Source organism: Suricata suricatta, chromosome 14, assembly GCF_006229205.1.
Source record: "Suricata suricatta isolate VVHF042 chromosome 14, meerkat_22Aug2017_6uvM2_HiC, whole genome shotgun sequence".
Taxonomy (NCBI): Eukaryota; Metazoa; Chordata; class Mammalia; order Carnivora; family Herpestidae; genus Suricata; species Suricata suricatta.
Window position 1 is genome coordinate 63,431,339 of NC_043713.1, and position 25,400 is coordinate 63,456,738.

General features: G+C 42.5%; 1 pseudogene; it reads right to left on the bottom strand.

Annotated features, from left to right (window-relative positions):
- Window positions 1-24,132: 24,132 nt before the first annotated feature.
- On the bottom strand, window positions 24,133-24,747 carry LOC115277464 (annotated as a pseudogene).
- Between the last annotated feature and the right edge of the window lie 653 nt (window positions 24,748-25,400).

A 25,400-nucleotide genomic window follows, 5' to 3' on the forward strand; every position in this document is an offset into this window, starting at 1 on the left:
TAGAACGTAGCCTGACATAGGGCTTGAAACACAGACCATGAAACCATGACTCAAGCCAAACCCAAGAGTCAGATGCTTAACCGGATGAGCTACACAGACAGCCAAGATAATTTTAATAAACATATACAATTCATAAATATCCATTTATGTTATATATTTTATATAAATATGTAAAATAAACTATAGACAAAATGGTTTTCAAAGTAACAATCCTAGGAGTACTGAATGAGGTTGAAGATCTCTTTGCAGCTCTACCTCTGTTTAGGAGATTTTCCACTAAGGACGTATAGTGTAAATACTGTGTTCTAATGACTCTCTCTTTTTTTTTTTAATTTTTTAATGTTTTATTTATTTTTGAGACAGAGCATGAGCAGAGAGGGGCAGAGAGAGAGGGAGACACAGAATCAGAAGCAGGCTCCAGGCTCTGAGCTGTCAGCACAGAGCCCGACCCGAGACTTGAACCCACGAACATGACATTATGACCTGAGCTGAAGTCGGAGGCTTAACCAACTGAGCCAGCCACCTAGGTGCCCCACTAAAGTCTCTTAAAATAATACTTTTTTCTGCATGGATATGTCACCAACCAAATAAGGTCATTCATTTGAGTTTGTTTATAATTTTTAGAGATTGGTTTTTGCTTTTTGATTTTTTACAATATATAACATATTTTTTGTCTTTTCAAATTTTTATTTAAACTTTAGTTAGTTAACATACAGTGCCATATTGGTTTCAGGAGTAGAATTCAGTGATTCATCACTTACATGCAACACCCAGTGCTCATCCCAAGTGCTCTCCTAATACCCATCACCCATGCAGTCCCTCCCCCACCCACCTCCCACTGTCAACTCTCAGTTTGTTCTCTATCATTGAGAGTCTTTATGGTTTGTTTCCCTCCTGTTTTTCTTTCCCTGTCCAATATGCTCATCTGCTTTGTTTCTTGAATTCTGCATATGAATGAAATCATATGGTATTTGTCTTTCTCTGACTGACTTATTTTGCTTAACATAATATATTCTAGATCCATCCACATTGTTGCAAATGGCAAGACTTCATTCTTTTTGATGGCTGAGTAATATCCCATTGTATACATACATATGTACATCTTATCTATCCATTCACTAGTTGATATATAACATATACATAAGATATACATCCTTACCCATTCATGAGTTGATACATAGTGTATTTAAATGTACCTGAAGTCAAAACTATATGGTACATTCTATTCTGAGAAGCCTCAATTACCCATCATTGGCCTCCTCACTCTGTCCCTTCCCTCCCCGGCACCGTTTGGGTTATTCTCCTCTTGCTTACAAATATGAGCAAGTTCATAGGTACATATTCATGTTTCTCTACCTTTCTCACCAAAAGTGAGCATACTGCATGTACTATTCTGCGTCTCAGGCTTCACACTTCATTTCACAACATGCCCTAGGGCTCCCTCGGTATCTGTGCATCACGTGCCCTGCCCTCTCCACTGTGTGGGTGGACCCCAGTGTACTGAGCCAGGCCCATGATGGGCTTCTTGTACTTCCAAATAATGCCATGATGAATAACCTTATGCTTCAGTTACTTTGGATTTTCACCTGTGTACCTTTAGAATAGATACCTAAAATATCATTCTATTGACATCAGATTTAGGGAAAATGTCTGATAACTGAAGAATTGTGAAATTTAAGTTTGAGACTAAAATGACCCTGAAACATTTTCACAGCCCTTTCCACTCCACTCCTGCTGGAAGGCATGTGCCATTTCCCAGGTCCTGGATGTGCTCTGGATCCAGGCCTTGCACATGAGGCTCCCAACATGGGTTATCTGGCTACTGGGGACACAATCTCCTCTAAGTATGGATGAAGCAAAGATGGCTTACTCCAGCATAACCCCTGGTGACAAAATACACCAACATCTCTCCTAAATACAAGAAGTGAGTGGAAAAGATTTAGAAATTAGGTTCCAGGGGCGCCTGGGTGGCTCAGTTGGTTAAGCCTCCGACTTCGGCTCAGGTCAGATCTCATGTTCGTGGGTTCGAGCCCCGCATCAGGCTCTGTGCTGACGGCTAGCTCAGAGCCTGGAGCCTCCTTCCAGTTCTGTGTCTCCTTCTCTCTCTGACCCTTCCCCTCTCATGCTCTGTCTCTCCTGTATCAAAAATTAATAAAACATTTAAAAAAATTTAAAAAAAAAGAAATTAGGTTCCAACTTTTATGTAATTTATATCCTTAAGTTAGGTAGCAATTTTTGAAGCAATATCAAAACAAAGAAGAAAGCACATAATCTATAATTCACAAAACAATGCATATGTATAAACAAATAGTATGGCTCCTTTAATTCATTAAATCTCTTTTTCCCCTTTCTTTGATGAACTTTGCCTGTAGAGTATGGCATGGGCTTTTGTTTAAAACACATATAAGAATTACTAACTCTTGTCAACTCTACAGTAAGCCATAACTCCCTGCAAAATGCCTGAAATGTACTAATCAATAAATATGCACTAGATTTTTACAATGGAATTTTTTCATAAAAAACGACTAAGCATACACGACAGTTCACTCAAGAAAAAAAGGGCACAGGAGTTTTGAATTAAATGATTATTTTCCTGTCAGAGTGCACCTGGCTCATGACCTTTTTCGGGATGTAAAGTGAGCCTTTTGGGAGGTGTATTAAGTGCATCAGGTAGTAGATCTCTGTTCAGGTTTGAAACAAGCAGATTTTCAGGGCCTCCATCCTTCACTTGTGGTGTTTGGGGGAGGACAGCGAAGTGCAGCCAGAGAGCAAGTGTGTGGCTTCTGAGCCTCCTTTGCTGTCTGACCTGGAGGTGGATTCACCCCTCAGTTTTAGGTTTCTCATTAGCAGAGTGGAAGTTAAGGACTGTTATCAGGGCACATGGGTGGCTCAGTTGGTTAAGTGTCTGTCTCTTGATTTTGATATCGGCTCAGATCATGATCTCAACCATTCGTGGGATGAGGGCCCACATTGGGCTCTTCTGCGCTGACAATGCAGAGCCTGCTTACAATTCCCTCTCTCCCTGTCTCTCTGCCCCTCCCCTGCTCACACGTGCTCTCCTTCTCAAGTAAAATAAACTTAAAAAAAACAAACAAAGACTGTTCTCACAGCAGCACTGGATTTTTTAATTTTTTTTTTTTTTTTGAGAGATGGAGAGAGACAGTGCAAGCAGAGGAGGGTCAGCGAGAGACGGAGACACAGAATCCAAACCAGGCTCAAGTCTCTTAGCTAGCTGTCAGCACAGAGCCCAATGTGGGGCTCAAACTCATCACGATCTGAGCCAAAGCCGGTCACTTAACTGACTGAGCCACCCCGGCGCCCCGGCATTGGATTTTTAAAGTGATAAAGTTGATGTCAGCATGTTCTTTGAAATGAAAGCACCATGAAAATGTAAGGTGTGAAATGTAAGGCCTTACACCTTCGCCTGGATTTTGAGCTTTGAGAACAGACGTCGGTCTCCTTCGTCTGTATCGTGAGCCTGCTGGGAACATTGCAGAACCTAAAATGTGCTCATTGGGCTGTGGTGAGTCCCTGAGAAAGTGCTGAGGTCTCAAGCAGGGGCATTTGCTCTTTGTTTGCCAATATTTCCTCTGAGATGGCTGGAGAGTAGCTGTGTGTGTTAGGCAATTGTGCACGAAGGGGAGTTTTAAGACAGACTGAGCCCCCAGTAGGGTCTTCCCCTGCGGCTGGATCCGGCCCTGCCTACGCTGCGTGTTCCCTGCTCAGGCTGGGTGTCTCTGGTCTGCAGGCTTGGGTTTCCTCGCCTTAAGAAGGCCTACACTCCTTCATTAAACATGGATTCATTAACCACCTACTCCTGCCAGGCATGGGGGCACAGAAATAGACAACGACGGCCCTGCCCTGAGGAGCTGCCCAGTAGGAGGGAAGACAACCTGGGAACTTGACCTCTGAGGGAGTGTGAGAAGGCCCGTACAGGCAGACAGGCAGGAATGGGACCTCAAGTGATTCAGGGGACAGAAGGTATCTCTCGGCCCTAAGTCTCTGTAGGTGCTGGATTTGCCAACCAGCCTCAAAGAGGGACGCTCCCCCAAGGCTGATAACCCCGAGGGGTGCCGGTGCAGTCCAGGCCCCAGCTGTCCTCAGTCTTGTCCTGCACTGCAGGATCCTGCGTTCCTGGGCTGGTAGGATGAAGGGCGGCGGCTCCTCCTGCTGTCCTGGCCTCCCTTGCACTGGCTGTCGTCTGAGACACAGCTGCGCACACATCCTGCCCCCAGCCAGCTGTCCGCTCACAGCCAGTGAACAAATGCATGTGGCCAGAGCTGGTCTTCACGTTGCGGTAAAAACCAAACATACTTGAGCCCGAGAAGACGGCGTGTGCCGCCACCCCCAGGGCCCTGGGCCAGGGCCGCCCTTCCAGCCGACTTGGCATTTGCATGTAGACCACGGTTGTCCCCGGAGCCTTTTGCTCCACTGACCTCCCTCAGGTCCTTCCAGTCCCTTGCCAGCCCTCACTGCCCAAGGAAGGAAAGGATCGCTGATTAATTCCAGCTGAACAGCACGCAAGCAGGGCCGCCTAAAACTGCAGCAGCAATGATAGCAAGTGCACGCGGATGCTCTGGGTCCAGGCACACTGTGGCTACTGCTTTATCCGCATTATCGCACTAACCGCCCAGCATCTGTCGAGAGATGGTAACACGGTTATTATCAACCCCCGTGTACAGAGGAGGAAGCAGAGGCCTGTGGAGGCAATAAGAGTGGTCAGTCAGACTTTAGATGCGACCCCAGAGCTCTGACAGACCCGCCAGGGCTTGGCTGTGAGGGAAAACTTTTTGGCTCTCTTCCGAGTAGCAAAAAGCTTTACACCTGCCTCTGCGTTGGAGTGTTGAAGGCCCTCCCTGGTGCTCCTCTAATGACAGCATGTGCTCTACATTCAGCAGAAGTGTTTTCTCTTTCCCTGGATGCCCGATAGGCCTGCTGCCCTGCCCTTGGAAGACTCTAGAAACAAACAGGGAGGCTAATTAGGCTGGAATCTGACTTTCAGAAGCCCCGCTCTCACAGCAAACCATACTCCTAAGAGCCAAGGATAAAACCAATATGGCAGGGAGGCCAGAGGGCCTGACCAGAGAGATGAAATAGCATCCATCACGAGCAGGCCTCACTGCATCTTCTGGCTGCATGAAGAAGATTTGGGACAAAAATCAAATCCCTGATTAGCCTTATGTTTGAGTCATAACAAATTTTCCTCTTCATCAATCGTTACCCCGTTGGCCAGTGTTTCCTTGGGCCCTTAATTCTATGCTATACGTTCACTTCCACCCTCCTCACCTCATGACAAAAAGAATTTTCCTCCCACCTCTGGGGCCTTACTGATGACTTTTTGGTCCCTGGATCCCATGGCTGTCTGCCCCTAGGTCTATGTGCTCCTAACTACCATTCGTGGCCTTTTACCTTGACCTCTCTTCAAGAATGCCCAGCTCTCCAGTCCTAGTCCAGTGTGTGAAGGACACTGTGTGCTCATCCAGGGGGCCAAGGCTTCCGGGAGTGCTGCCAAAGGCAGCCCTCAGCTGTAGCTACTCAGGGGCCACTTTGGCCTTGGCCCTGGTCATCCTTCCTCACAGCCCCATCTGATGACTTGCTCACTTGGCACTATAAAGGCCTGGTCTTGTCCTCATGCCCAAGACAACTCTGAGGGTCACACAAGCCACAGTGTGCTGCAGAGGACTGGCTGAGGCTCTGGTGAGACCCATGGCATCTCACCCTTTGCCCAGTCCTGCTCCCTTCTCCTCCCTCACACCAATCCCTACTTGGAGCCTGCTTTCTGGAGAAACCACCCATGTACCGGCTTCTTCTGGATCCTCTCCTGAATCCTCTCTGAAACCAGAGATTCTGCCCCAACTTGTGTTCTCTTCTCACCTAACATTACTCCCAGGGTTCACACCACTTCACCCCCGCAATAACTCGGCAGAGCTTAACCTCCAGCCACAGCCTCTTTCCTGAGCTCCTAACCTACACACCCAAACTCCGGCCACCTGTCTTCCCCTGTTTGGGCTACTTGTACTCCATCCTTAGCCCCAGAGGAAATACTAAACTCATCCCCCACTTCACAACCAACCCCCACTAGGGTCTCACTTTCATCCATGCACCTAACTAACATGTATTAAGAATATTCTATCTGATTATGATCATGAAATAACATTTGTTAAATGTTTGCTGTGTGTTGCCTGCCATTCTAAGCTTTTTTCATGTATTGTCTCGTGTAAACTGCCCCAAACTATGAGATAGATGTTGTAATTCATTCCTCTCTATAGATGAGAAATGGAGGCACAGAGATGTCAAGTACTTTGGCCAAAGTTACACAGCCAGTAAGTACAGAAGCCAGATCTGAACCTGGGTGGAATAATTAGAGGGTTGGAACTTACAGCACCAGCCACCAAGCCACCAACTTCTGGAAAGACGAGAGACAGGAGGTGGACTGGAGACTTAGCTCTATGAAAACTCTTCTAAAGTTTATTGATTTATTTTGAGAGAGAGAGCAGGGGAGGGGCAGAGAGAGAGAGGGAGAGAGAATCTCAAGCAGACTCTGCATTGTTAGTGCAGAGCCTGATACGGGACTCAGACTCACAACCATGATATCATGACTTGGGCGGAAGTCAGATGCTTAACCAACTGAGCTCCCCAGGTGCCCCCAGCTCTCTGAAAACTCTTGAACAATGAGATTTGATGAGCTCCTGGATCGGTCAACATCCTGGAAGGTGACATACCCTAGTTCCACAGAGACAGAAGCGGCTGCTCTCAGGACACTTCCAGACCTTGCCCTGTGTCCCTCTATATCCATGCGGGTCATTCACTCACATCCTTTATCACACACTTTATAATAAACTGGCAAATATAAGAACAGGCACACCTCATTGTGCTTTGCAGATGTGTTTTTTTAATTTGGGGTTTTTTTTTTTGTTTTTTTGTTGTTTGTTTTTCTTTTTTTTTTTTTACAAATTGAAGGTTTGTGACAACCCTGTGTCAAGCTATCATCACCATTTCTTCAAAAGCATTTGCTCATGTCATAACTATCACATTTTGGTATTTCTCAGAATATTTCAAGCTTTTTCATTATTATTGTTTGCTGTGGTGATCTGTGATCAGTGATTACAACTCACTGAAAGCTCAGATGCTGGTTGGCATTCTTTCATAACCAAATATTTTTATGTACATTTTAAGACATAATGCTATTGCACATTCAATAGACTATAGTGTAAACATAACCTTTTTTTAATGTTTATTTATTTTTGAGAGAGAGACAGAGACAGAGTGCGGGCAGAGGAGGGACAGAGAGAGAAGGAGACACAAAATTCAGCTGTCAGCACAGAGCCAGATGTGGGACTCAAACTCCTGAATGATGAAATCATGACCTGAGCCAGGTTCAAACCCACAAATCATGGTCTGAACCAAAACCAAGGATTGATGTTCAACTGACCAAGCCACCCAGGTGCCCCTAGTTTTGCTTTTGTTGCATTTGGTGTCCGATTCAAAAAGCCATTGTCAAGAACTATGTCAAAAACTTACCATCTATGTGTGGTTTTTTCTGAAAGTTTTATGGCTTCAAGTCTTAAGTCCATTTTGAGGTAATTTTTGTGTATGGGATAAGATAGTCTCCTAGTTTTGTTCTTCTGTATATGGCTGTATAATTTCCCCAACACCATTTACTGAAGAAAATGTTCTTCCACCACAATATATTCTTGGCTTCTTTGTTGTAGATTTATTGACCATATATGCACGGGGTGTTTCTGAACCCCCTATTCTGTTCCATTGATCTGTATGTCTGTTATTATGTCAATACCTCACTGTTTTAATTAATATAGCTTTATAATATAGTTTGAAATCAAGGTGTATGCTGACTCCAGCTTTGTTATTCTTTGTCAAGATTGCTTTGGGTCTTTGCGGTCTTTCATGGTTTTATACAAATTTTAGAACTGTTCATGCTATTTCTGTGAAAAATGCCATTGGAATTTTTATAAGGATTGCATTGAAACTGACTATTGCTTTGGGCACTGTGGAAGTTTTAACATTATTAATTCTTTTAATTCATGTGCATGGAATATCTTTCCATTTAGCCCCTCTATGCCTTTTATTGGATGTTAGTACATTTACACTGAAATTAATTATTGATAAATATGTACTTATCGCCATTTTGTTCATTGTTTTCTGGTTGTTTTCTCTGTTCCTTCTTCTCTTGCTCTCTTTCTTTATGATTTGATTACTTTGATTTGATATTCTTTTCTCTTTACTGTAGGTTTTTGCTTTGTGGTTACCATGAGGCTTACATAATTACTTATATCTATAACAATCTATTTTAAGTTGATAACAACTTAACTTTGATCCCATTGTAAAGTTCAACATTATTACTCTCCCCCCTCAATGTTCTATGTTTTTGATGTCACATTTGTATTAACTAATTACTATAATCATAGTTATTTTTACTACTTTAATCTTTAAACTTTTATACTAGCTTTATAAGTGATTAATGACTACCTTTACAGCATATTTACATTTCCAATGAGATTTATTCTTTCATATGTGTTACTGTTTCTAATTACCACCTTTTCTTTTCAGCTTAAAGAAGTCCCTTTAACTATTTTTATAAGTGTTGCTTAATAGTGATAAATTCCTTTAGTTTTTGCTTGTCTGGAAAACTCTATTTCTCCCTCAATTCTGAATGATACAGTGTTCTTCAATGGCAGTTTTTTCTTTCAGCACTTTCAGTATATTATTACAATCCTTTCTGGCCTGCAAGATCTCTGCTTAAAAATCTACCTGTAGTTTTATGGGGGTTCCCTTGTACAGAACAAGTTATTTTTCTCTTGATGATTTCAATATTTTCTCCTTGTCTTTAACTTTTGACACTTTAATTATAATTGTCTTTATGCGGGTGTCTCTGGGTTCCTCTGATTTGGACTCTCTGGGCTTCCTTCTTTAGGTTAGGGAAGTTTTCAGCCATTATTTCTTCAGGTAAGATTTCCACCCCTTTCTCTATCACTTCTCCTTCTAGGAGCCCGATAATGCAAATGTTAATCTGTTTGATGCTGTCCCATAAGTCCTTCAAGCAATTCTTTTTTTTTTTTCATTCTTTTTTTTTTCTTTTTGCTGCTCTGATGTTATTACCTGCCTTTTACATCATAGCCATCCTAGTGCATGTGAAGTAGTATCTCATTGTGACTTTGATTTGAATTTCCCTGTGGCTAATATTAGTAGTCTTTCCTATCATCATGGTCCATGTACCTTGCTCATGTGTTTCTTCTGAAACACCTTTTCTGTATGCCCTCAAGAGCTGCTGAACACTAAGGTCTGTGAATTAACTGTGGTGAATGGATGTGCTCATCACCTTGATTGTCATGATGGTTGCACATGGTATGCACCCTGTCAGAACGTACCCAATTGTATGTCTCTTTTTTTCCCCCAGCCGTATATTTCTAAGTATGTTTGACCGTTGTCAAAACAAATAAACTCTTGGGCATCTGGCTGGCTCAGTTGGTAGAGCATCTGACTCTATCTCCAGGTCAAAAGTTTGAGCCCCATGTTGGGTGTAGAGATGACTTTAAGAGAAAAAAAAAAAAGGAGCAAAGAAATAAAACCACAACTAAAAACCCAAATAACCACCACCACCCCAAAAGTGATGATGATCCATGCCAACTGCCTGAACAATTGTATCACCTCTTTCTATACAATTTCTGAACTCTATTTTTGTCTGTCACACTTTTGCCGTTGTGTTTTAATATTGTAAAGTGTCTCAATATTGTACGATGTCTCAAATTTCCTCAAGCAATAGGCCTGATATGAGAGCAGAATGGCAGATGAGCTTCTGAGAAGGTGAGGGGCTCTCTGGGGACCCTCAGACATGGGAGAGCCCAGGGGGTGGCTCCGAGTGTTCCTACATGATGTGCCATCAATCCGGGGCCCCTGGAGAAGCTCCAGGTCTAAGCTCTTTACATTCAAGTCAATCCCATTCTCCCAGGCACAGACAACAAGTGATCTTAACCTGGAAACAAATCTCTGTCTATTTATGAACAAGTGGAAGTTTTAGTAATATCATTTATATGTCTGTCTATGTGTCTTGACTGATAGCCACACACCGAAGGCACTAACAAATGTTAATTCATAAGAATACTAAAATATTATAAGATGATGACAAAGTCAGTATCACTTAATAATTATAATCAGGGAGATAATAAATAATTAAACTCTAAATAAAGAATACAGAAAATAGCTCATATAGACTCAATTCTCATACAAGAGAATTTCCATTAAATTCATTAAAGAATAAACTTTTTAAAAATCACAATAAAATTTACAATATCATATTCTTGATAAACGAATTAGGACCCCATAAGAACATGAAAAAACAAAAACACAGTGTTCCAATCTCTAATGATGAATTACATACTGAGTCTGAAAATCAACATAAGCAGTGAAAGATACCATGCATTGTAGATTGCATAAACATCCATGGAGATTAGATTACTGAAGATCTAGTAAAATGTGAACATATAGATTTCTGCTATTGAGAAAATAAAACCGCACAATAAGTCATAAGTAAATATACGCACTAACCACATATGTCTTAAATATGTCTGTGGAAACTTTATATTAATAGAAGTTATGACAGGGGAATGAAAAAGCCAGTTTGAATATGGACCAGAAAGTAAAACGTATACATTTTGATAAGCAATACCTTCCTGCAAGGGGAAGTTTATGACACTAAATGTGCAGCATGGAGAAGCAGACGTCGCGGCATGTGTTTCTGAGGCACATCCCAGAGCCGGCAGCAGGCCGTTCTTCTGCAAACCGGCCAGGGTGTGGTAGCCGGCTCACCTCTTCCTCAGACTTCTCATGTAATCCTAAAACGATTCCCCATGTGGGTGGTTTGTTTTCAAAGTCCTGCCCCAAACATCCCTGAGCTACAGTAACACCTTCAATTCAACGATCCCATGTGTAAATCTGCTTATGCTGCTCAAATGTCAAACACAATTATAGGCTCTGGAAACGCTCCCTTTTTACTCATTTACAACCATGCCTTCATGTAACACATCACCGAGACCAGGCAGAGATTTGATCACACCTTCGTGCAGGCTGCTTGAAAATGCCTTTTTAAAGTCCAAACAATTTACCAGTTATATACTTTTTATGTTTACTTATTTATTTGAAAGAGAGAGTAAGGGAGAGGCAGAGAGAGGGACAGAGAGAATCCCAAGCAGGCTCTGCACTGTCAGCTCAGAGACCCAAGCAGGGCTCAATCCCATGAACCGTGATCACAACCCGAGCCAAAATCAAGAGTCAGACATTTAACTGAGCCACTCAGGTGCCCCTGAAATATTTTCTCATGTCAACTGTATTAATAATTTAGATTATAAAGTCTATCACAATAAATAAATGTTCTGATTGGTTTATAGCCACTAATAATGCTTACATAAATATAATTTTCCCAGAATTCCCAGAAAATATAGAATTTTTCTAATTATTATATAGAATAATTTCTAATTGCTTATTGTGCTAACATTTTGAGAGAAAATCTTTCTCCCCAAATTTCTATTGCTTATAGCATTTTTCTATAAAAAATAAGTGAATATAATAAAAGTAATTAAGCAAATCACACTAGGTTAATAAGTTTGGTTTAAAAACAGCTTTAAAAAAATTTTACCTATGTGAAGTATAATGCAAGCATACATTTCATTTTTTATAAATTTGAGTTTGTTTTATCCTGAATAGATTAGATAATCTGAACTTTCTATACTTCTTTTTTTTTTAAGGAAAGTTTTTAATTTTTTATTTTTATTTACATCCAAGTTAGTATATACTGAAATAATGATTTCAGGAGTAGAGTCCAGTGATTCGTCCCCTCTGTACCACACCCAGTGCTCACCCCAACAGATGTCTTCCTCAGTTTCCCTCACCTATTTAGCCCATCCCTGAACACACAGCGCCTCCAGTGAACCTTAGTTTGTTCTCTGTATTTAAGAGTTTCTTATATTTTGTCCCCCTCCCTGTTTTTACATTGTTTTTGCTTCCCTTCCCTTATATGCATCTGTTTTGTATCTTAAATTCCACATATGAGTGAAATCATATGATATTCTTCTTTTTCTGAAAAACATATTTTGCTTAGCATAATACCTTCTAGATCCATGTTGTTGCAAATGGCAAGATTTCAATATTTTTGATTGCCCAAGTAATACTCCATTGTATATATGTACCACATCTTCTTTATCCATTCATCTGTCGTTGGAAATGTGGGCTCTTTCCATACTTTGGCTATTGTCCATAGCATAGCTATAAACATTGGGGTGCATGGGATCCTTTGAAATGACACACCTGTATCTCTTGGATATATACCTAGTAGTGCAAATGCTGGGCCATAGAATAGTACTATTTTCAGTTTGGGGGGGAACCTCCATACTCTTTTCCAGAGCAGCTGCACCAGTATGCATTCCCACCAGCAGTGCAAAAGAGATCCTCTTTCTCTGCATCCTCGCAAACATCTGTTGCCTGAGTTAATGGTAGCCATTCTGACCGGTGTGAGGTGGTATCTCATTGTGGTTTTGATTTGTATTTCCCTGATGATGAGTGATGTTGACCATTTTTTCATGTGTTGGTTGGCCATCTGGATGTCTTCTTTGGAGAAGTGTCTATTCATGTTTTTTCCCACTTCTTCACTGGGTTATTTGCTTTTGGATGTTGAGTTTGATAAGTTCTTTATAGATTTTGGATACTAACCTTTTATCTGATATGTCATTTGCAAATATCTTCTCCCATTCTGTTGGCTGACTTTTAGTTTTGCTGAATTTCTCCTTCACTGGGCAGAAGCTTTTTATCTTGATGAGGCTCCAATAGTTTATTTTTCTTTTATTTCCTTGGCTTCTGGACACGTGTTGATTAAAAAGTTGCTTCCTCAAAGAGGTTTTTGCCTGCTTTCTCCTCTAGGGTTTTGATAGCTTCCTGTCTTATGTTTAGGTCTCTCATACATTTTGAGTTTATTTTTTCTGTAACCTATATTTCTTATATTGATCAAATAAGTTAATTTACTTCATTATAAAGTTTCAGATTTAAAATATGTAAAATTGTATTCAACTATATTGAATTATAAATCAACAAACTTTGTTATACCAAGAGTAATTATGTTCTGTAGAATGTCATTTTTGGGGCGCCTGGGTGGCTCAGTTGGTTAAGCCTCCGACTTCGGCTCAGGTCAGATCTCATGTTTGTGGGTTTGAGCCCCACATCGGGCTCTGTGCTGACAGCTAGCTCAGAGCCTGGAGCCTGCTTCCAGTTCTGTGTTTCCTTCTCTCTCTCTGCCCCTCCCCCTCTCATGCTCTGTCTCTCTTTGTATCAAAATAAATAAAACATTAAAAAAAAGTTTTAGAATGTCGTTTTTACATATCACTTCCACAGTCCTTAATTAACTTTAAGAATTTGTATTAATACTAAGCTAATCAATAGATAATCTTTAAATAGTTATTTCTTCTTATTTTTATATGTCACAGAGTAGTGATACCTTTGGGCCATGTTATAAACGTGTCCATTTTTACCACTATGCTGGGTGCACTATAGGAGGTCCTCTTCTATGCTTGTGAACCTACAACTGCATGGGTGTGGGGGTGCCGCCGAGGAGCCCCACTGAGGAGGGACACACTGCCAGGCTCCTCCTCTGCAGCAGAGCCAACTCACCTGAGATCTGCACTGCCTGGGGTGACCACTGAGCAGAGAGGGTGTTCACAGCCCCCACCTGCTGAGCCAATGCAGGACCCCCTTCTCTATCTCTTCTGGTCCCACAGGCCCTGACTCTTTCTGCCCAATTCTGCTCCCTCCCTCTCCTCCCAAGCATTGGACCCTAGAAGTCATCTGCATCCCAGCAATTGCTCCAGAGACCCCCACGTGTGGCGATTGAGACCATATTAGGAGCAACGGTGGCAAAGAAATATGACAGTGCACTCAGAATGTGCTTTTGTTTATCAAGGAAAAAGAGATTCATTTGTCTAAAATAAAGTATTTGTTTACTCCATATTGGGAAAGAAGATTGTGAAAGATACAACTTGAATGAAAATAGAAAGTTATAGAAGGTTTGAAGAAAGAGACCTTTATTGTCCTTGGGTTGAAACATTGCAAATAATGAGTCTGAAAAGGAACATGAATTGTGCTAAATTTCTGTAAAATTTGTTCATACTTAATGGATTTGTTCATAAGAAAGTATAGAAGTGTATGAATTTTTCACTGCCAAATATTATATTAATGCAAAACTAGAATTTGGTTTTCTCAGCTTTGGGGTATTTAGTCTGATATTTTAAAAAATGATTAGGGCACCTGGGTGGCCCCGTTGATTGAGCAGCTGACTTCAGCACAGGTCATGATCTCTCAGTCTGTGAGTTCAAGCCCCTCATCGGACTCTGTACCAACAGCTCAGAGCCTGGAGACTGCTTGGGATTCTGTGTCTGCCTCTCTTTCTTCCCCTCCCCGACTCATAGTGTGCGTGTGTGTGTGTGTGTGTGTGTGTGTGTGTGTGAGAAAATAAACATTAAACATTTTTAATAAAAATAAATAAATAAAAATAAAAAAATAAAACAAAAACAATCATACATTACTAAATGATCCTGCATCAGCTTGAATAACAACAATGTCAAAAATCTAAATGTCAGAAAAATTAGGAGTATGATTCCACTCATGAGTTTGAAGCCATAGAAAACTGAACAGATATGTGATGTGTGAGTGAACATGTATGTGCATGTGTGTTCAGGAACCTGAATTTAAAACCACAGACAGGCAACGGTGTGAGTACTCTGGCACTCAGAGGGGTTAGTCTTTGGGGCAGGAAGTTCCCAGTGTAGAGACAGAGCTGAGCTGATGGCCACATCCCTGGTGACACGCAGGCTTCCATATTGGAAGCAGTGGGGCACCAAGGATGCCAGGCCCTTGCAGGTACTGGTGGACTGTGTGTGAGGCTATTGCCTCTGGTCTGGGATGGGCGTGGGCACTGTCACCCAGTACTCATGAGGAAGAGTGCCAGCGGGCCCCTCTGTGAGACCTGCAGAGGATGACGGCTACCACCCTGCTCTGCCTCCTCAACTTCAGGATGGTCTCTCTGGCTTCCTCTCACCCAGCACCATGCAGAGGGGAGATTCTGGAGACACGGTCCCAGCTAAACCAAGCCAGGGGAACTTACGTCCTCCACAGAAAGAAGAGTCACCAAGCCTCGCGGAAGGACTCCACTTCAAGGGGCAGTCATTGATACGTTTGGACTTGACATTGCTTAGATACTGTCAAGTGATACCAGGAAAGTGAGTTAAGATTTCCAGGATTCTCTGTAGCCCAGAAACAGAGAATTTTAGGTACAAGATCCCTTCGAGTAAAAATTAATTAAGAACAACCAAATGAATGAGTGAAGGAAACCTATGTTTTATTTTCTGATTAGAATATGATGAATCCCCTTCTCTTTCTTCTCCACCTTTCTCTAGCCTTCCATTTAATAGACTATTCCTTTGCAAGTTGATATGAAATATTCTTTAATATTTTACTCTTAATTCTATCTCATGATTCATAAACAAATAGTTTTTTTCAGTTTCTTTGCTTTGAATGGCATTATTTGCATACCTTCAGTAAGAATTTGTCCCCATTTTTATCTGGATGTAAATGGAAAAATTGTACAACTTTGTTTGCATTTTCTGCGGTGTTATATTTGACAGTAAATTCGATTTGATCAGATGTGACAGACTGAGCACTGAGGAACACAGACTGCGACTTCATATGTGGTAATCACACCTCGAAAGCCCTCCTGAGGAAAAGGTTAGCTTCTGTTTACATGGAGTAAGGAAGGACATTTTCTGGCAGGCTGGGAATCTTAGCAGATTTTTGGCCCCCAAGTAGAGTGGAATTCACCCTCTTTTATATAAAGGTTCTGCAGGCAATACTGAGTGGAGATTCATTCTGTGCATTTAGTGTCCCGGCCTCAGGGTAGAAGAGGATTTTTAATCTCTGGAATGGTAAAGGCTATTGAAAATGCAGTCTTCAAATCCTCACACAATCTCCAAAGTGAGGTTAATTTTCTGGCCTCATTTGTTGCTCAGGACTTTGGATTCTAGTTCTGTGGACAGACTACAAGGAGACTTACCTGGCGTAACCCCTCCGGCCGTACCTGTGTCAACAAGCCAGCCAAGATGCAGTGAGATCGGCCTTCCTGCGTCAAGGGTAATATTGGGAGATTATTTATGATGACAAGGAACTATTAAGAAAAGATCTATATCAAACTTGTAGATAGGAACACAGCTGATGGCCTATTCTTCCGATGTTACACTAGCCAGCCACAGGGAGGGAGTCTAATTCTCCAGCAGCCTGCACTTTACCTTTCAGTTTTTGGGTTTTTTTTTTTTTTTACATATTCTTGTAACGTTTATTTATTATTGAGATACAGAGAGAGAGAGAGCATGAGCAGGGGAGGGGAGACAAGGGGGGGGAGACAGAATCTGAAGCAGGCTCCAGGCTCTGAGCTGTCAGCATAGAGCCCGACGCAAAGCTTGAACCCACCAACTGGGAGATCATGACCTGAACCGAACTTGGTTGCTTCACCAACTGAGCCATCCAGGTGCCCCGTCACTTAACACGCTCAATTGACTAAAGTAATTTATAAGCCAGATACGGTTGGTGGTAACTTGTAGAAAACTGACAGCAATGCAAAATATCCTTGCCCGATAGCGGAGTGTGTGTTTTGCCCTCGAGACACACAAGCGGTCACTGGGGAAGATTACAAACCCACAGGTTACAGTTTTATTGCATTGACCAGTTTTGTATATAATTTAACAATTTCATTCCTACAATCTTTCAGTGACTAAGATACTTTTGAAACCAGCTCTATCATCCTACTTGTCCCCTCATTAATGAGTTAAATAGTCCTTGGCCTGTGTTCATTTCTGAAAAAAAAAAACTAAAACTAAAACAAAGAACAATATGAAGGTCCCTTAGAAAGGGAGCTATTGCTCGCTAAAGCCCCTGCTTCTCCTTTCTCCAGGGCTTCACACTCAGATTCCTGGGCTCTCACAGAGCTGCCACCCCTGCCAGCCCCAGTCCTCCTGTGGGTATTGGCAGGTGTCCCTGGAGCCTGGTTCCAGAACAATGCTACACAGGTCTTGGGCTTCCAGGAAGCCAGCTCCCAGGGCGCTTGGAGGGGACTTGACTTCATATTCTCCACTCCAGTATCGACTCTAGGCTGGGGCCACCTGGGCATGGTGGTCAGACAGCAAGACCAAGGAACAAGTGGCCTCTTGACGCACCCCTGCACTTATGCTTACCATTGGGGGTTGGTACTGCTCTGATAATGGCTCAAGTGAGTCTGGAAGTTGCACACATCCCATCATTATGATAAAATTCTTTCTGTAGACCTCTTACAGCCTCAGTTAAGTCATTGCCCTTCCTTGATAAAGAAGATGCACCACTGGCGGATGGAGAAGTGGGTGCAGGGGGCACGTGGGTGCTTCCCCGACAGACACCTCGGGAGCAGAAGTCTCGTACTCTTAGAAGTCTCGTGCCCACTGGGTGGACTCCCCGACATCCTCAAGTCTAAGTGTGACACAGCAGAGCCCTTCCCCAGTTCTCTGTCCTTACACCTGAGCCATGTCCTTTCCTCCCCTCACCCCTACCCCCACCCCATCCCTGGTGTCCCAGCACTTCTGATCTCTCCTGTCTTCTGTTCCTTGGACTCTATTCCTCTCCCTCTGGGCCTGCTATCTGAAGTCAGTCGTGTCTGGACTCCAGCACTGCCTGCTTTCCCTGGCCGGTGTGGGGGACATTGATCAGGCCACTAACCTTCTGAACACTGAACACAGTTCCTGCCGTGTGAAGGCCCCCTCGTGGGGCTCTGCAGCCTCCACTCTGCACTGCTGAGGCCCAGGTGTCATCAGGGTCCGAGCCCCGCCATGCCCACCCGTTGCTCCCTGGGCTGCCTGGCTTGGCCACCCCTGCCCCGGAGGGCTGTCTAGCTTTCTGTCCTCAAGGGCCTCTCCTGTCTGACTTTACCACATTCTGCATCACCACCCACGTGTGGAGCAGTGTCCCCCACCAAACTGGGCCTTGCTCACCTTGGCATGCCCGGCTTCCAACACAAAGTGATCGGTGGGAAATACTCCAAAATGTGTTGAATAAACAAACATGTCAAATCTGGTCTGTCTCTTGTACAGCACAGAAAGGGAGGTGTAAAGAAGTAACCAACTTGCTCGAGGTCTTGTGGCCAATTAGGAACAGAACTGGGCCCAAATCCCAAGTCTGCTGGGGTCCCACTCTAACACTTGAAATCCAGGGTGGGGGCAGGCAGGTGTGCTGGACTCCCTATGCAGAAGAATTCTGGGGTGAATACCAAGGTATACCAGTCAGGGAGCGAAGCCTGACTGGAGTGGGGTGGAGAGTGCTCAGGCCCGCCCATAAACCCTCCCTTTGGCCTCTTGGTGAGGGGGTGGGGGAGTGGGGCCGAGACATAGATGGAGGACTTTCCATACCACTGGGCAAGTTGCTGAGCGCACTCACTCTGTGGATGTGGAAGTTAAGGGGAAGCAGGGGGGAGGCCGAGAGAAAAGTGATGACAGAAACTATTATCCTGATGTGAAAATGTTTGCCCTTCGAAGAGGGGTCTCTCACAGCTGGGAGTGTTTACCCAGAAGCTGGAGAGCCTCTGTCAGCAGTAGGGATGGGGAACAGGGGTCCTGTCCCTGGGCAGAGATCTGGGCCACAAGGACTTGGACCCCTTTAAGCTAGAATTCAACTCTCCTGTTGGGTAGACAGACCAAGTCACACTGCCTGTGATGAGGCTGCTCAAAGAGGAGAGAATCTGGCCCGAAGGCCAGGCTGTCTTCATTCCTGGCTGGTGGCCTCACAAGGGACCCCAAGGTGCTCACACCGCAGGCTTTGTTATTGTTCTTTCTCCTCCAGAACAACTGCACATCTCCTAGGCTTCCGAAATCTCTTCCTGGGACTTTGTTCTGGCTGAGTGCACTTTGGCCAGCAGGCAGCACACTGTCGTCGCCATGCACCTTATGCCAACCCTGATGCTCTGATTCCAGGGCCCCAGCTTGCCACTGGCAATCAGCACCGCGCAGATGGCCTCACTGTGATAGCAAGACTGAAGGGACAGTGACTCTCAACAAACGGCATTCACCTAAACATAAAATTCAAACCATTCTTCTTTGTTTCAAGTAATCTCTCCACTCAGTATGGGCTCCAACTCACCACCCAAGATCAAGAATCTCATGTTCTTCCTACTGAGTTAGCCAGGTGTCCCAAACCCCACTTTGTGACCTGCCAAATGATATTCTTGCCTGCTAGAATGAAAGTGGTGTATTTGAGGACATAATGTCCAACCCAAGTGGCCCTGAGTCCAACACTACTGACACCTGCTGCTAACCAGCTCTGGCATCCTGTGTCTTCCTTGGGAGGTAATTTTGCAAGAGATGAAGGAAGCATCAGCTTCAGGAGGGTGGACTGTCCTTCAAGGGGTGGTGCAAAGAGGTCTGGTGTCAGAATGTGTAGACTTGGGTTCTAGTCTTACATATGCCCTTCCGCACTGTGTAGTTGGCACAGGTCACTTAAGGAGTGCTTCAGTTTCCTTATCTGAGCAATGGGGACACTGATTCTTCCTTTTTTGCAAGATTACTTGAACCATATAATCATTTCCTTAGCCAATACTACAAACAATGCTCAATTGTTCATTGACTTATTACTTACTTCCTAAGTAGTCCTTTTACTTTTTTTCTCTAAAAGTATTTCAGTCTTTTAGCCATTGACAAAGATAGCACCAGATTACCTTTCCCCAAATAAACTTACTTCTTGCACAAAAACACTCCCTACTTACTGCTACTGAGCTGGATATGTAAAAGACGGCTAAAATGATGAACTTTCTTTTAATTTTCCTACATGCACACAAAAAGCACTCCCTACTCTCCATCCCAACCTGGAATGTTCCTCTCACTCCTACACACCTGTCATTGTCCCTCAGGTGACCAACTCAAGTTCCACTCTCTCACAGTGCCTCCCTTGCCCTGCACCAGTCCACAAAGTGCCCCCTTCCTTCCCCTTTCATCAGGGCACCTGTCACCCGTTGTCCACAACAATCAGCAGGCTGATGGCCAGCAAGACGGTCATCACCAAAATTCAGAGACCAAGACGTCCATTACATTGGTCAACACCTTATGCAAGCAGGACACTTAATACTTTGTTAGTCAGCTGATTTCCCCATTCACAGTGAAGTAAGGGAAGTGAGGTTCAGGCCCTTCAGGACATGACTCCTTAGTAGAGTTCTTTAGTTCCTCAAGAATTTTGCTTGCTGCATCCTTTTGATGTCCACATTAATTTCTATTGCTGTCATAAGAAGTACTAGAAGGGAGTTATATCAGCCAGATGGCAAAATAGGAAGCCCCAGATCTCAGTTCCCTACAGAGATACCAACTGAACAAAACTCACGGTCCAAGAAAGCTTTATGAGAATTCTAGGAACCAAGAAATAAGTCGGATTACCCCCAGGGAAGCTCAAAGATCAGAAAAGACTAATTGAAACAGGTAAGAATAGCTATTTAATTTCAACCCAATAATCTTTTCCCCAAGCTGTAAAGCTTGGTGCAACAGGGAGAAAGCATCCTACATGTAGCTTTTCCCTCAAGAGGAAAAAAAGTGTGAATTTTACATCCAACATTCCAACTTTTCAAGAGACTTCCTAAGGGACTGATTTTGGTCTCACTTGCCTCAGAAGGCTGATGGAACCAACAGACTTTGGATACCTGGGGCTGTGGAAAGCAAGAGAGCTCGGAGGCTTGTTGTAGCACCAGAGGACTTGCGGTACCATAAACAGACACCAGAGGAAGTGAGAGATTATGCGTTTCTAAAAAAAAAAAAAAAGCAAATCTCTCTTATTGGGAGATGACCATACAAGCCCAGAGAAGACATATCCCCAGAAAAGTTTTGAGAGTCCCCCAGCATCCCTAACTGTGCTGATTGATGAGGTCATTTCCTGTATGAAGCCAGTTGAAAAGCATAAATTTTTTATTAAAAAAAGAACACATGAAGAAACAAGGAAACATGGCCCAAACAAAGGGGAAAAAATACATCTCCAGAGACTGATCCTAAAGAAATAACACATGAATTGTCTCACAAAGAACTCAAAAGTCATCCTTAAGAAGCTCAATGCACTACAAGAGACTACAAATAGATAATCAAGGAAAATTAGGGGGAAAATACATGAAAAAATGAAAACATAAACAAGGACAAAGAAAATGTAAGAAAGAAACAGATTCTGGGAAGATGGCAGCATAGGAAGCACCAGGAACCTGTCTCCCCACCTAGACAGTAATTGCACTGGCAGAATCTTCTGCTATAATTATTTTGGAACTCTGGAGCCTGCTGAAGGCTTGCAACTTCCAGGGGAAGGCTTGGATAAAAAGGTTTAGTTAATTTAAGTCAATTTTAGCTCTTAGCACAGTAGCAGCTACCCATCCCCTGTCCCTCAGCCATGTGACAGACAGCTGAGCATGTGTTCCTGGAGTAGCTTGCTTGCAACTTGCAGGATCCAAGGTGGGCAGAAAGGACGTTGTCCCTGGAGATATGTGCCCTGACTGCTGATTCTTGCTTCTGATCACAGAAGAGCAGACACGGAAGTGAGAAGCCATGTTGTACTGCCCAGTTGTAGCAAGCTCCTCCTCTCTCTGGTTGAAGTGACTTCATGGGGATTTAAAGAACCAACGTCCACCTTCCTCCTCACATTTCATCTTTCTATTTTTTCCCTTTGGGGAGCCAGGCTTAAAGACTAGGACATTCAAAAACAATTGTATATAGGAGGAATATTAGAAAGTAACCATACATGCCCAAAGAAAGGCTCAGAAAAGACCTAAAAAGACCTTAAATTTACACTCACAATGACCATTGCCACAGAGAAAACCAACAAGAACTAAAAAAACAAAAACAATAGCAAAGCCCAGAAAACCTGGGGAAAGAGAAGAATCTGATTTCCAAAGTTACCACATTATTACATTCAAATATTCAGTGTTGAACAAAAAATAATAAGACACGCAAAGAAACTGGAAATTATGGTCTGGTCCATTCAGAGGAAAAAAATAAATCAACAGAAAGAAATAAATCAAACAGTGACAGGTATACTAGACCTGGCAACAGGTATGTTAGACAAACACTAGAACAGCTCTCTTAAAAATGTTCAAAGAACTAAAGGAAGATTCAGATCAAGAAAATGATGTCTGAGCAAAATAAAAGCACTTATAAAGAGGTAGAAAACCTAAACAGAAACTGAAAAGAAATTATGGACCTAAAAAATTACAATACTGAAATGAAAATTTCTCTAGAGGGAATCACATGCAGATCTGAGCAGGCAGAAGAAAGAATCAGTGAACTTGAATATAGAATAATGCAAATGATTGAATCTGAGGAACTGAAAGAAAAAAGATTGAAGAAATGTGACCAGAATCTGAGGGACTCATGGGACACCATCACCTAGACTAATATACAGATTGTGAGAGTCCCTAGGAGGAAGAAAGAGAGAGAAAGAGACAGAGGAAATATTTGAAGAAATAATGGCTGAGAACTTCCCAAATGTGATGGAAGACACAAATGTAAACATCCAAGAAGCTAAGTGAACTCAAACTCGAAGAGACTAATACTGAGATACATTATAATAAAACTTTCAAAAAATAGAGAATCTTGAAAACACCAAGAAAAAAAAGAATTATCACATACAGGGATCCTCAATAAGATTTTTCAACAGTTCTTATCAGAAACTTTGTGGAAGTCAGAAAGCAATGGGTTGATATATTCAAGGTGCTAAAAGAAAAAAACTGTCAACCAAGAATCCTACCTAGCAAAACTGTCCTTCCAAAGTGAGGAAGAAATTAAGACATTCTCAGATAAATAGAAGTTGAAGATCTGTGACCAATAGACCTGCCCTACAAGAAATGCTCAAGTGGGCAAGGTATAATGAAAGGACACTAAACAGTAACCTAAAGCCATATGAAGAAATAAAGATCTAAATAAAGGTAAATACAATGGTAATTATAAAAGCTAGTATTACTGTAACAGTGGTTCATAATTCTACCTTTTAAAAAATGTTTATTTGAGAGAGAGGGGAGAAGGGCAAAGAGAGAGAGGGAAAGACTGAATCCCAAGCAGGCTTTGTGCTATCAGTGCAGAACACGATGTGGGGCTCAAATTCACAAACTGTGAGATCATGACCTGAGCTGAAATCAAGAGTCAGATGCTTAACCAACTGAGCCACCTAGGAGCCCCTGATTCTTTTTGTTTTGTGCCCAATTTTTAAAACCTAATACATTTAGAAAACAACAACAACTAATGTTCTTCAAGTTAGTGTTATTGTCACTTTGGTTTGTAATTCCAAATTTTGTTTCAACATAGTTTAAGACACTAATGCATTTAAAGAATTATTAATTTATGTTTGGGGGCACACAATGTACAAAGATGTTATTTGATGACATCAACAACCAAAAGGGGTGAAGGCAGAGAGCTGTAGAAAAGCAGAGTTTTTATATGTAATTACTGAAGTTAAGCTGGTATAAATTCAAATTAGTGTTATAACTTTAGGATGTTAAATGTAATCCCCATGGTAACCACAGAGAAAAATAGCTAGAGAATATACGCAAAAGGAAATGAAAAAAGAACTTAAACACTTCACTATAAAAAAATCAAACATGAGAGACGAGTAATACAAGACTTACGGGACCAAAAAAAAAAGCTGTAAGGCAAATGGCAAATAGTTATAACAAATAGCAAAATGATAAAGGTAAGTTCCTCCTTATCAGTAGTTACTTGAAATGTAAAGAGAATGTCAAAAGACACAGGTTGGCAGAATGTATAAAAACCACATAACTCAACTATATTCTGCCTAAAACAGACTTCACTTTATTTTGTGTGTGTGTGGTTCTGAAAACTATTTTTCTTTATTGCTATTTTACAATGGACCCAGAACAGCTTTTCCATGCACATGGGTGAAAATCCCCTACTGAAAGACAGAGAACACTGGAGTTAGAGCAAAAGGCTGCTGGCAAGAAGAGAGACAACTAAAGTAAAGGTGTAAGGTTAAAGCACATGGCCCAGCAAATGCCTATCAGGGAAAGCAGGACCAGCAATATTCTCATCAGAGAAATTAGAATTGCAGGCCAAAGGTGTAAAGATATGGTATATTATGTAAGCCCCTTTGGCCCCTCCCTAGACTCTTCACTCTCCTGACACTTCTAGGATGAATGGATCCTGTATATCTGTTTGCATCCAATGAAAATAACCCATTTTCTACTTTTTTTTCTTAGCTCTTCCTGAGCCTTGACTTATCGCCACATTCTCTCATTATCTCCTCATTGTCCAAGTGTCTTTCCTGTAAGTCCTCCTTATGGTCCTTGGGGGAATCCTCCATCCCCCTGTCTGTTTTTCTTTTTCCTTTCCTGGGCACATAATCTTCACCTGTGGGATTTTTGAAGACTCGTGGCTTATTCCCAGTCTTTCCCAGGGAGTCTGGCCTGCTCTCACCATGTGGTTTTGTCTCATTTTTTGGACTTATCCTGCTTTTCTTGCTTTCTTTCATCTTCTGGTTGTCTCTCATTATCAGCCTATCCCTCATTCTGGATCTTTCTCTCATGCCCTGGCTTCCCTACAATTCTAGCTTTTCTTCCTCATCTGATTTTCCTTCATTGTCAGACTCTGCTTCATCTTCTGGCTTGCTCTCAATTTCCAGCTTTCCTTCATTTTCATTGCAGAATTTTTTCATGTTAAGATTTCCCCTTGCTTCTCCATCTTTCCAGGATTCTGGACAGGTTCCTCCTCCTTTACTAGCCTTGCTGAATGCTGAGGACACATTAAAGGTATTCAGGATCATGATTATCTCCAGCAAAGAAAAAGGAAATGTTTTCTTTCTTTAAAACAAACAAAAAGGGGCGCCTGGGTGGCTCAGTCGGTTAAGCGTCCGGCTTCGGTTCAGGTCATGATCTCACAGTTCGTGGGTTCGAGCCCCGCGTTGGGCTCTGTGCTGACTGCTAGCTCGGAGCCTGGGGCCTGCTTCGGATTCTGTGTCTCCCTCTCTCTCTGTCCCGCCCCTGTTCACTCGATCTCTCAAAAATAAAATGTAAAAAAAAATTTAAAAACCACTTACATTAAAAACAGGAAAGAAGAGGGGTACCTGGATGGCTCAGTTGGGTAAGTATCCAACTCTTGATTTCAGCTCAGGTCATGATCTCATTGTTCGTAAGTTCAAACCCCACATTAGGTCCTGCTCTGACAGCACAGAGCCTGATTGGGATCTCTCTCTCGCTCTCGCTCTCTCTCTCTCTCTCTCTTTCTCTGCCCTTCCCCACCTCTAAGTAAATAAATAAACTTAAAAAAAAAACAGGAAAGAGGGACATCTGGGTGACTCAGTCAGTTAAG